The sequence below is a fragment of the Papaver somniferum genome, chromosome 3 (assembly GCF_003573695.1).
Source record: "Papaver somniferum cultivar HN1 chromosome 3, ASM357369v1, whole genome shotgun sequence".
Classification (NCBI taxonomy): domain Eukaryota; kingdom Viridiplantae; phylum Streptophyta; class Magnoliopsida; order Ranunculales; family Papaveraceae; genus Papaver; species Papaver somniferum.
In genome coordinates this window covers 2,926,914-2,939,903 of record NC_039360.1, presented here as the reverse complement: position 1 = coordinate 2,939,903, position 12,990 = coordinate 2,926,914, and positions in this window count along the sequence as shown.

Below are 12,990 nucleotides of genomic sequence, written 5' to 3'. Positions count from 1 at the left end.
TTTAATTATTATGATCAATTAATTATTAATTTTTTTGGATTTGACTAGTACAGAGTATCTAGACTCATCACTATTACTTTCCAGCTGGAAATTAATATTTTGAAATTTTTTGAAATTTTTTGGGAGGAGAAGTACTATCATGCAAAATGGGCTTAAAATATTTTGTTTCCAAATGTGAGTTACGACCAAAAAGGTGTCACCGTTTATATGGATTCAACCATCCTAAGTAAATGTGAATGAAGGGAGACACATGGTTTATTATAGAAGCCCAATGATCTATTTTGGAAGCTCCGTCTACTCGGATGCATATCATGGGATGTTTCGTGACCTGGATATGTATGTATATTCGTATACGAACCATTTTGAAAATGTGGTAACGGAATCGGGTTAAAGTATCAAACCGGTATGCGAGTCAATACCGTTCTACGTTTTAGAACCAGTTTAGTACCCAAACCGGTACGCAAAGTGAAATCTGGAACCGATAAAAGTCTTTAGTTTGCAAATCGGTACGTGAACTGAAAAGTTCTATAGATTCTGGAACTTTGAGTTGGATCAAAGTTTGCAAACCGGTACGTGAACTGAGAAATTTTATAGACTCTGGAACTAAAAAAACGTTTCTTTCTTCTTTCGTTTTTTCAATCAATTCTTCTACCAGTGAACCAGGATAATATTAAACCAATGATTCACTTTTTGTTATAAGACTCGTCTATGGTTACTGGCGGATTGCAGCCGATTTTAAGTGGGGTCACTTCAACTCACTTGCACCCACAACATTTTCAATTTTAGTGAAAAAAGGTCTGAGTTTCATGTAATTAAATAATACAATAGTCACCTAACTCTTAATTAATTCGTATTGACATATTTTGCACCTCTTTCGGAATTGACTAAAGAAATAAAATTCTGAGCCTACTGGAAGATGGTAACCCAAAGTCCCAAACAACGAACCACCACTGTGATTGTGAGTAACTCTTACATATATTTCTCCCTGTTTCATTTTAGTGATTTTCAATCTTGTTGTTATTCGTTTATTCGTTTGCTTACATGTTTAGAATGTGATAATTGAGAAATTTCATAGTTGCATCTGTTAAATCTCTCTACCAAATAAATCCCCAGAGACTAATTGGGAGTTTTCTCTATCCAGCTGATACAATTATAGAAGGTGGTTCTGACGATAATGATGGGAAGAAAGGAAATGGAAATCTGAGCTCTGTATGGAAGCTGTTTGTGCTCTATATCGACAGGAAATATCCGAAGACGAAATATCACAAAGGGGTTGTTCTTTGACAGTGACACTCTCAGGTATATTAAGAATTTATTGGTTGGTTTTGAGTATCTTAATTAACCATATCATATAGATTACGCAATTCATTTGATATTTGGGTCTACAAGGTATCCTCTGATTCTTCCAGTAGTTAGAGCAATCATACTGTCCGAAGACTTAATATTATACTTTGGAATCAAAAGGCGTCCAACAGAAATGATCATATCATACATTAGCTCTTTTCTCATTTCCCAGTCAAAATATAACATCTGTACTGAAAACTTGTGGTGGTGAATTCTCATTACATTTAGTGGAGATATAAATTAGATGATCCTGTAACTAGTTTCAATTGTCGTGGACATTGCCTCACTCATCAATATGAGATTTCAGTAGCTGCACTGACTGTGGACTTTGTATATGGATTATCATCAGAGTTTGGTGGCAAATGAGAGTTTACTGGTCCAATTTGTAATACTATGTCATAAGCTGTTCAGTTCTTGTTTGCAAGCTTCCGGTTCTCATTGATTGATGCATTTCTGGGTTGAGATGTATGCATGAGGAATTCGTCGGTTTGCTAATTGCGTTTCCAAGTGTTGTTATACTTGAGATTTCCAAATTTTCAAGTTTATTTCCTGCAAACTCTGTGCAGAGTAGTGTTCAGGTTATCTTTGTCCCAGCAGTTGCTCTTGTTGTGCTTGGATCACAGTGTGTGACACTAGTGTTCCCAAGTTTAAACTTTGTGAGAAACATTACAATCTCCACCGTGTAAAGTCTAAACTTAAGAAGAGAAGTGGGGATTGCGAAGCTGCAGGTTGTAGTGCTACTGGTCCTATTGAACGCAGAGGCTATAAAAACGGAGGAAAACCAAATCCTCGACAAATGAACGATTTTTTGGGGACTACTCAAAAACTACTTTGTGATAGAAATGTCCACCCTACAATGATAAGGGGTGTCCTAAAATATGGAAATGACTAACATACCCTTAACCTATATATATATATATATATATATTACCACCTCCTCCCATCACCTCTAACTATATATATATAACCACCTCCTCCATCACCACCGCCGCTCACCACTACAGACCACCACCACCGACCACCTTGAACCACCACCATAGCCACCTCTATATATAACTTAATTTAAATCATTAACAAAACAAAATCAAAATTATAACAATTGTCATTCGTTTTTGGTTGCAAAAATGAGAAGTAATCATCAAAATGAGTTGAAAAGGTAAGTTGCAGAGAGAAGTTCGGCTAGAATTACGTGAAAAGCTTTGTCGAACTAGCCATTGTTTGCAGAATTAGTTTGGAAAATGAAAATAAATGTGAAATATGCGTAGAATCAAAATTTGCTAGAAAACCTTTTAGCAAAAATGTTCATAGAAATTCTAAACCCTCAGAATTAATTCACTCAGACCTAGTTGACATGAAATCGGTTCAAACTAGAGGTGGTAAGAAATGGTTTGATACTTTTATAGACGACTGTACTATGTATTGTCACATATATTTGCTCAGAGGTAAGGATGATGCCTTAGAAGCCTTTAAGAGGTATAAACTAGAAGTTGAAAACCAATTGAATACTACCATTAAAACCATTAGGTCTGACCGTGGTGGTGAGTACATAACTCCTATAGGAGATTTCTGTGTAGAACATGGCATAATACACGAGGTTACCCCTCCTTATTCACCTCAGTTAAATGGGGTAGCTGAACTCCAAGCGAAGCCTGTATCTCCGAGGAAAAATACAAATCCAGTAGTACTTTTCCTTTCATCTAAATCTCTGGCCCAATCACTATCACTATAGCCAACGAGTTTGTACTTGTCAGACGACGAGTAAAATAAACCAAAATCAATCGTACCTTTTAAGTAGCGCAAAATCCTCTTGGAAGCCTTCATATGGGTAGTCGTAAGTGCCTCCATGTAGCGACTGATTAGTCCCACTCCATAGAGAATGTTTGTCCTTGTAAAAGTTAAGTATCTCAAGCTTCCAACAAGACTCTTGTAAAGAGTTGGATTGACCTTCTCGCCTCCATCGATCTTTGATAGCTTGATTCCGTATTCCACGGGAGTAATTTCCGGATTACACTCCTCCATTTTAAATATCTTAAGGATTTCCTTTGCATATCCTTCTTGAGATATAAAAATTCCATTTTTCCGTTGTTTTACTTCGAGCCCGAGATAGTATGACATAAGACTGATGTCCGTCATTATTGGATTGTTGTCGGTAAAGATCAAACCATCCACACATAGGCATACGAGCAACATATCTCCCTTTTCATTCACCTTCACATAGAGAGCATGTTCATGCGGACATTTTCTAAAATTATTTTCTTGAAAGTACTTGTCGATTCTGTTGTACCATGCTCTTGGCGCTTTTTTTAGGCCGTATAAAGCTTTTTTCAACTTCAGGACTTTATTTTCTTGTCCTTTTACTTCATACCCCGGCGGCTGCTCGAAATATATCGTCTCTTCAAGATTCTCATTTAGAAAGGCAGACTTGACATCCATTTTATGGACTTTCCATCTATTTTGGGTATCCAGAGAAATAATTAATCTAATAGTTTCAAGACGAGCGACAGGAGCAAATACCTCATCATAGTCGATGCCCTCTCTTTGGTTGTATCCTTTTATTACCAATCTTGCCTTGTATCTTTCAAGCTCCCCTTTAGCGTTTTTCTTGGCTTTGTACACCCACTTTACTCCAATTTCTCTTTGTCCTTTCGGAAGCGTTTCAAGATCCCAGGTATTATTCTTCTCAATACCCTTAATTTCTTCATTCATCGCCTTTCTCCATTTTTCACTTTCCACGGCTTTGTCAAAAGTTATTGGTTCACTATTTGCAAATAGACAAAAGAGAGATATATTGTCTCCGTAGATATCGTTTAAACTCCTCGTCCGTAAGGGCCTTTCACTTGAAATTTCATCTGATGATGATGGATCATTATGTTGCATTGCTGGAGGTGATTGGGGTGGTGAAGTAGATGGAGCAACTGGTTCTGGTGGTTGTTGTTCTTCTTCTTCTTCCAAGATAGGAAGAAAATTATAATCCTTTTCTTGAACACCGAAATCCCAGATGCCTTCTTCATCAAACTACACATCTCTTCTTGTGATGACCTTTCTATTTATTGGATCGCACAACTTGTATACCTTGGATCGAGAGTCATAACCGATAAATATGTACTTGGCACTCATGTCATCCAGCTTCGTTCTCAGCTGACTCGGCACATGAGCATATGCGATATTTCCGAATACACGTAAGTGTGAGACGTCGGGTTTCACTCCGTTCCATGCTTCTAAAGTAGTCATGTTCCACACGCTTTTTGTGGGACATCGGTTTATCAGGTAAACCGCACAGTCAACCGCTTCTGCCCAAAACTCCCTGGGCACTCTCTTGTCTTCAACATACTCCGGTCCATATTGAGAATTGTCATGTTTCTCCTTTCATAAACTCCATTTTGTTGAGGTATATATGGAACCGTAAGAGGCCGACGGATTCCATTGTCTTCACAGTAAGACTCGAACTCCTTCGAGGTAAATTCACCTCCTCTATCTAATCTCATAGCCACAATTTCGAAGCCGCTTTCTTTTTCCACAAGGGATTTAAATTTCTTGAAATTGGAGAAAACCTCTGATTTTTGTTTCAAGAAATAAACCCATGTTTTTCGACTAAAATCGTCGACAAATACGAGGAAATAGTTATTTCCACCAAACGAGCTTGGCTTTATTGGTCCACAAACATCTGTGTGAATCAACTGCAGCGATCTTGTGGCTCTTGAGAACGTTTCCTTAGGAAAAACTTCTCTGAAATGTTTCCCAAGTAAATATCCTTCACACAACTGATCTGGGTGGTCTATTCCTGGCAAACCTCTAACCATCTTTTGTTTGGACAATAACTTTAATCTTCTAAAATTAAGATGCCAGAGCCATGACAAGTCTTTCACACAAGCATTCAGATATCTCACGACGTCATTTTGAATGTTCAGATCGAACATCCTATTTCCCGTCATTTGCACTTTGACAATTAGTTTTCCTTTTTTATCTTTTATGAAAAGACTAAGGTTTTCCATATTCATCCAAGATTTGTCCCAAACTTAATATATTCATTTTTACATTAGGGACATAATAAACATTAGAAATAAATTAATGGCTTCCATTTTTTAATCGAATCGAAATTTTGCCAAGACCACTCACCGGAGTTTTCGCTCAATTTCCGAACGTCGGGTTGCCGGAAACTGATTCACCAAGCTCCACGAACTTCTCTTTCGTGCCGTACATATGGTTGCTTTCTCCCGTATCAAGCACCCACGTACAGTTTTCATCATAGTCACCTCATTTGCATGCCACCAACAAGGTCTGTTCTTTTTGATTTTCTTTACTAGCGTAGTTTGCTCACTCGTAGACTTAGACTTCCAAAAATATGTATGTTTGGAAATCTTCCAAAAATAAACCCTCCTGCTAGAGTGAAAACATATCCACTCGTAGGCTTAGACTCCTCTGAGTCAACTATCCAGTTCGCATCACAAAGTCCCTCAAGAACAGCAAGATACCTTTCATAAATCAAACAAAAGGTCATAGAGTATTTTAGGTACCATAATACTCTACTCAGTGCATATGAATGCTCTTGCTCTGCACTACAATTATATCTACTTAACTTACTCATTATATAGGCAGTGTCTGGACTCTTACAGTTCATTAAATTCATCAGACACTCTATAACTCTTGAGTATTCAAGATAAGATACTTCATTACCCTTATTTTTCTTGAATATTCAAGAAGAATCATACGAGGTACAATCAGGCTTACAATCAGATTGATTGTATGTCTTAAGCACAAATTCAACATAATGAGAACGACTAAGACTATAAATGTTAGATTATCTTCTAATCCTCATCCTTATGATTACATCAACAAGGCATAAGTCTTTCAAGTCAACATTCTCATTCAATGTATGTTTTAGTGGAATTAATTACATCTAAGTTTGTACCATTCAATATCATCAACATACAAGCATACAATCACATAGGCATCCTTAACAAATTACTTGAAAATATACTTGTCATATTCATTACCTTAAATCCACTACTCATTATCACATGATCAAACTTTCATGTCACTGTTTACGTGCTTATTTGAAAACCATACAAAGATTTGTTCAACTTACAAACTTTGTCTTCACAACCTTTAACTACAAAGTCCTCAGGTTGGTCTATGTAAATTTCTTTATCTAATTCACGGTTTTAGAAAAGTTGTCTTAACATCCATCTGATGTATCTCTAAGTTGTTTATGGAAGCAATAGCAATTAACATCTCAACAGAAGTAATTCTCGTCACAGGTGAATAAGAATCAAGGATATCTACACCTTATTTTAGTTTAAGCCTTTAGCTACCAACCTTGTCTTATATTTTTCCACAGTTCCATCTACCTTACGTTTCCTCTTAAAGACTCATTTAAATCCTATGGTCTTACTCCATGGAGGTAAACTAGCAAGCTCCCAAGTATGGTTCAGACGGACTGAGTCCATTTCACTAAATGAAGCTTCTTACCAGAATGTGATTTCGGTAAATGTTATGGATTCTTTACAAGTCTGTGACTTATACTGGCTAGGCATATTATGAAGTCAAGTCCATAAGAAGTCTCAGTTCTAATATTTTTACTTGTCTTAGGCTCATCAACCTCTACTACATCTTCCTTTGAAGCTAAATTCTGACTAGTTGAAAAAATATCTAGGGGATCAACAACACATCTCTAAAGAGAGACAAGTTTCAAATTAACATGTTCAAAAAACTCAAAATCCCTAGACTCCATAATAGTTTTTGCACCAAAGTCAGAAAAATCAGAACACGAAACCAAAAATATATATGTAGAAGTATACTCAGCATACCCTATATGAAGCCACAATCAACATTTTTGTTTTCTATCTAGTTATTTTAGAAAGAGGAATGACAATGTTAGTCAAACACCCCTACACTTTGACGCATTCATAAGAAGGTCATCTACCTCCATAAATCATATGGAGTTTCATCTGATCCTTAAAGGGTACTCTATTCAGGATATACTAGTTAAGAGGACTGCCTCCCCCCACAAGTCCGCAGGTAATCCTGAACTAATCAACATGGAAATTATCATCTCCTTAAGGATACAATTGTTAGGTTCAAGGCTTATAATTGGTTTTGAACTTCAAGTTTATACATCTTAAGGCTTCTAAGGCATTATCCTTATCCCTAAGCAAGTATACAAGATAGTACCTCGTACAATCATCTACGGAAGTTATAAACCATATTTTAGCACAGTGGTTTTGGGTTGAACTCATGTCAACTAGGCCTAACTGAATTAATTCTAGGGTCTTAGAATTACTCTGAACATTTGTGCTAAAAGGATTTATAGCATATTTTGATTCTTCAAAGATTTCACTTTTGTGTTCAAAATCCAAACTAAATTTGGGAATGCGGCTTATGCTAGCAAGTTAAGCATTAACTTATAGGTTTAGGTTTCCAAGTTTATCATGCAAAACATTCAATCACACAAAAGAAAGCACAAGAATCAAGTATGTTCACTTCATAAGTTTTTCCGTTAAGCTTATATAAACCCCAAGTCTATTAACCGTTTCCTAAAAAATCACTGCCCTTAGTTACAACAAGTTTTCTAGATTTAATTTAAATCTTTTACCATCTACAATAGAACAAGATACAAGATTCTTGCATATGCCCGGAACATGAAAACTCCATTCAATGTGAGAATGTTACATATATGAGCTTTTGCTCGACCTTTTCCTTTTATGCAACCTCTGTCGCAGATGAGTTACTCATAAAGAGTTTCTCAACATACTCTATCCTCTGATAGAAGGTGAACATGTCTTTGTTTCAACAAAAAATGCTTGGTGGCTCCAGAGTCCATGACGTATAAGTGTTATTTCGACGATTTGTAGAGATTTATTTTCCATTGCGTATATATGTGCTTATATATGAGCCATTGATTGTACTGGTGTGAGATTATCATTTTGCTGTTTAACATACATTTTTTTCCACTTTTAAGTGAATCTGTCTCGCTGTTTAGAGGACATCACTTTCTTATCTAGTTGTTGAGCGCATACTTATGCAAATGGTTAGATTTAAGGATCCTAACACTTTCATTGGTTATAGATTTGTTATTTGGGTTGGATGAGTTACTTTTGATTCATCCAAGACAATTTACACTAGTTTCTTTTATCTTGGAATTGGGTAGGAATGGTAGGATATCTTTCTTAGATTTGGTCGTGTAACTTTGTTGTTAAGTACTTTGATAATTAGTGTTATTTGTATGAAATCTTCATAAATGTTGAAAGCTTTCGAGTCAATCCTGTAATCGCTAAGGATCATGGACCGATGAATTGTAATGTGTGAGCAAGGTATTGAAAGCGTGAAGCGGAGCATGAATCGTTTTCTATTTTTGAGAAGTTATGCGTAAATTGAAGATTGAAGCGGCGATTTATGGTTGGTGATGAATCGTAGAATACAATTTTTTTTCTAGAAGTATGTAAACATTTTTAAATATACAAAGAGTCAAATATTATTATAAACAAGTATGTAAATATTTATAAATATAAAAATAGTCAAATATTATTGTGTATAACCATGTAAAACAATGGTTGAGCATCCATATACTACATACAAGGCGGTGGGTTTGAATCCCATGGTAGGCTTGAATCCCACTATCCTCTTTTAATTTTTAGAAGCATTATTTGTTGAAGTTTGACCATTTTACGCTTCTGATATTGGCCATCATTGACTACGCGCTTCTTATTCCAAACACTTCATAGCTTTGAGTCAGAAAATTTCTAATTTTTTTTGAAACAAAGCGTGAAGTATACTCCTTTAGAAACATCTTTTAATGTTTAGAAGCATTATTTCTCGAAGTTTGACAATTACGCGCTTCTGATTTTGGTCAAAATCATCGGCTACATGCTTCTCACTCCAAACACGCTTCATAGCTACGAGCTGGAATATTTTTGAAACGAAGCGTGAAGCATGCGGTTTAAAAAAAATGTGTACGGGGTTTGCCTCTTTTTCATAAAAAAAAGTCTACAGATAAACCAATACATGTTTAATCTATAGGTTACTCCAATACAATAACCATAATTCCACCATGGTGCAGAGACTAACAACCACCCATAGCTAAATCTTGGATGACAGTATCTTGATCCCAAGACTATTAAATAATACAGGTAGGTTTGTGCGAAAATTTACACAAAAACCAGCCTATTATTTAGAGTAGAAATTATACACGAAGTCACTCTGTTAGTTAGTTGGAAAGATACGCATCTCCCACAGCCTTCAAGGTTGTAAGTATGAAAGAGGACTTACAAAGTAAGGATGTCGACAAACTTCGAACACGTGCAATAAAGCTTATCTTTTATTGTTCAAAGTTATTCCTTAATAGCTAAAGGAAGAAAATCCCATGATCGAAATTAAATAAGTTAAGAATCTTTCATTTAAGGTTTTTAATTTTATATATGGAAAATAAGAATTAGTAATGTGCATTTACTAGTTAGAGATTTCCCAAGGAGATTTTCGGTCAATATTATGGACAGAGCATTTCCAGAAATTATGGAAACCGAATTTGGAACTTATTGCATATCTTGAGAATATTTTCGGTTTTGAAAATTCCTTGGTGTCCAAACTTCTTTGTCTATAAATATTTGAAGTTTGCATTTTGGGCAAACTAATCCTTCGTGACAACAAACTTCCTCAGTTGTGCTGTTACTGGTGAAACCGCCTATTCGGAGAGGAGAGTAACCTAATTAGGAGACATCTCTTACGGCTGCTAAGTTTAAAGTCTTCTTTGGGATTGAGAACCTCTATTAGTAACGTTGGTGGGAAACTAGATATTGCGGTTTATCTTGTGTTTTCGATTGATTTGATTGATTAACGGTGGTTGAACTTTGATTGCACCTAGTTTTTTTTATGTTTGAGAATCTTCTCTTCTGATATAAGATTCACTCAAACTAGTTCGAAGTTTTGACAGGGATCTTTAGACTGTTTTTAGTGCTAAAGACGATCTTGTGATAATCCTTTGTTAACAGACTCCGTTTTGTGCGTGATTGATCACAAGAGATTCAAGTTATTGTGTACAGGCATTTATTGAAGATTTAAGAAGATTTGAAGACAAAGAAGATATTGAAGATTTCTTAGTTGGGTTTATAATCTTTGGTGTGCACAATACTTGTTTCGATAATAGAGGATCCAACTATAATCAGTTTATCCTTGTGGTAGATTGGATTGATTAGTTGTGTAGATCCACATCAATACAATTCTTTGTGATTAAAATTATTGATTGCAAAATCTTAACAATTACCTTTGGTAGTTGAGAATAAGATAGATCTAAGGACCTGACGAAGGAGTTTATTGAGAAAAACAGAAGAGACTTTGTCGAACTCGTATCACTTGGTTGAAGAGAGTTGATACCAAACAGATTTGTTATTCTTTTACTATTTGGAATACGAACCAAAGGAATTGTTCCAAGTACGTTACTTATTACAGGTCGGAGGCGTGGGAATACAAACGTAACTAGGTGAACTATAGGTTTAGTTGCTTGGTGTCAACTATACGAAGTTGGTTTGATTTTGTATAGCATCTTAATCCTGAGAGTACTCAATTCTGGACAAGGTCCCGGGGTTTTTCTGCATTTGCGGTTTCCTCGTTAACAAAATCTTGATGTGTCATTTACTTTTATTTTCCACAGTTATAATTGTTGTTATTATAATTTAAAGTAAATTACACAAACGTTATTCATATTTACTTGATCACAATCCTATTGTGTTTGGTTAAGTCCGAACCTCTTATCAAGTAAACATACTTCGTTGTTGTATTGTCTCGATCTCGTATCCATAGACGATCACACGAAGTTTGAACCGATTAGTTGTATTGTATCGACTCGGTCTATAGACAATCACTTTAGGAGAAATGAATTATAGGTGGAAAAGTTTTAGTTTGAAGTATATTTGGGTACCCTCACCTTTTCACTAAGGGTGTTGTTTTCTGTTGGAGGATTGATCTTGCTTCATACCAGGTAGGTTTTCTGTCTCTTATACTCTATAAGGTTGATCTAGTAAGTCCAAAAGAGTTTTATAAAATCATTTTTTCTAAAGAGTTGGAAGAAAGAGGATTTAAGTTGGAGTTTTTATATAATAGCTTCAAAGTTTTACAACTGAAAAAACTACTAAGAAAGGTAAAAGAAAGAGGGCTAATAAATACCTGTGTCTTGTGTTATGTTGTGCACTAATAAATTTAATTAACATACTTATCCATGATGTATAAGTGTTATTTCGACGATTTGTAGAGATTTATTTTCCATTGTGTATATATATGCTTATATATGAGCCATTGATTGTAATGGTGTGAGATTATCGTTTCGCTGTTTAACGGACATTTTTTTTCCACTTTTAAGTGAATCTGTCTCGCTGTTTAGAGGACATCACTTTCTTATCTAGCTGTTGAGCGCATACTTATGCAGATGGTTAAATTTAAGGATCCTAACACTTTCATTGGTTATAGATTTGTTATTTGGGTTGGATGAGTTACTTTTGATTCATCCAACACAATTTATACTAGTTTTTTTTATCTTGGAATTGGGTAGGAATAGTAGGATATCTTTCTTAGATTTGGTCGTGTAACTTTGTTGTTAAGTACTTTGATAATTAGTGTTATTTGTATGAAATCTTCATAACTGTTGAAAGCTTTCGAGTCAATCCTGTAATCGCTAAGGATCATGGACCGATGAATTGTAATGTGTGAGCAAGGTATTGAAAGCGTGAAGTGGAGCATGAATCGTTTTCTATTTTTGAGAAGTTATGCGTAAACTGAAGATTGAAGCGGCGATTTATGGTTGGTGATGAATCGTAGAATATAAATTTTTTTCAGAAGTATGTAAACATTTTTAAATATACAAAGAGTCAAATATTATTGTAAACAAGTATGTAAATATTTATAAATATAAAAATAGTCAAATATTATTGTATATAACCATGTAAAACAATGGTTGAGCATCCATATACTACATACAAGGTGGTAGGTTTGAATCCCATGGTAGGCTTGAATCCCACTATCCTCTTTTAATTTTTAGAAGCATTATTTGTTGAAGTTTGACCATTTTACGCTTCTGATTTTGGCCATCATTGACTACGCGCTTCTTATTCCAAACACTTCATAGCTTTGAGTCAGAAAATTTCTAATTTTTTTTGAAACAAAGCGTGAAGTATACGCTTTTAGAAACATCTTTTAATGTTTAGAAGCATTATTTCTCGAAGTTTGACCATTCTGCGCTTCTGATTTTGGTCAAAATCATCGGCTACATGCTTCTCATTCCAAACACGCTTCATAGCTACGAGCCGGAATATTTCTGAAATTTTTTAAAACGAAGCGTGAAGCATGCGGTTTTAAAAAACATGTGTACGAGGTTGTCTCTTTTTCGAAAAAAAAAAGTCTACACATAAACCAATACATGTTTAATCTATAGGTTAATCCAATACAATAACCATAATTCCACCATGGTGCAGAGACTAACAACCACCCATAGCTAAATCTTGGATTCCCAAGACTATTAAATAATACAGGTAGGTTTTTGCGAAAATTTGTACAAAAACCAGCCTATTATTTAGAAACGGAAGGAGTACACGAAGTCACTTTGTTAGTAAGTTGGAAAGATAAGCATCTCCCACCATATAACATAACGAATGATACAATCTG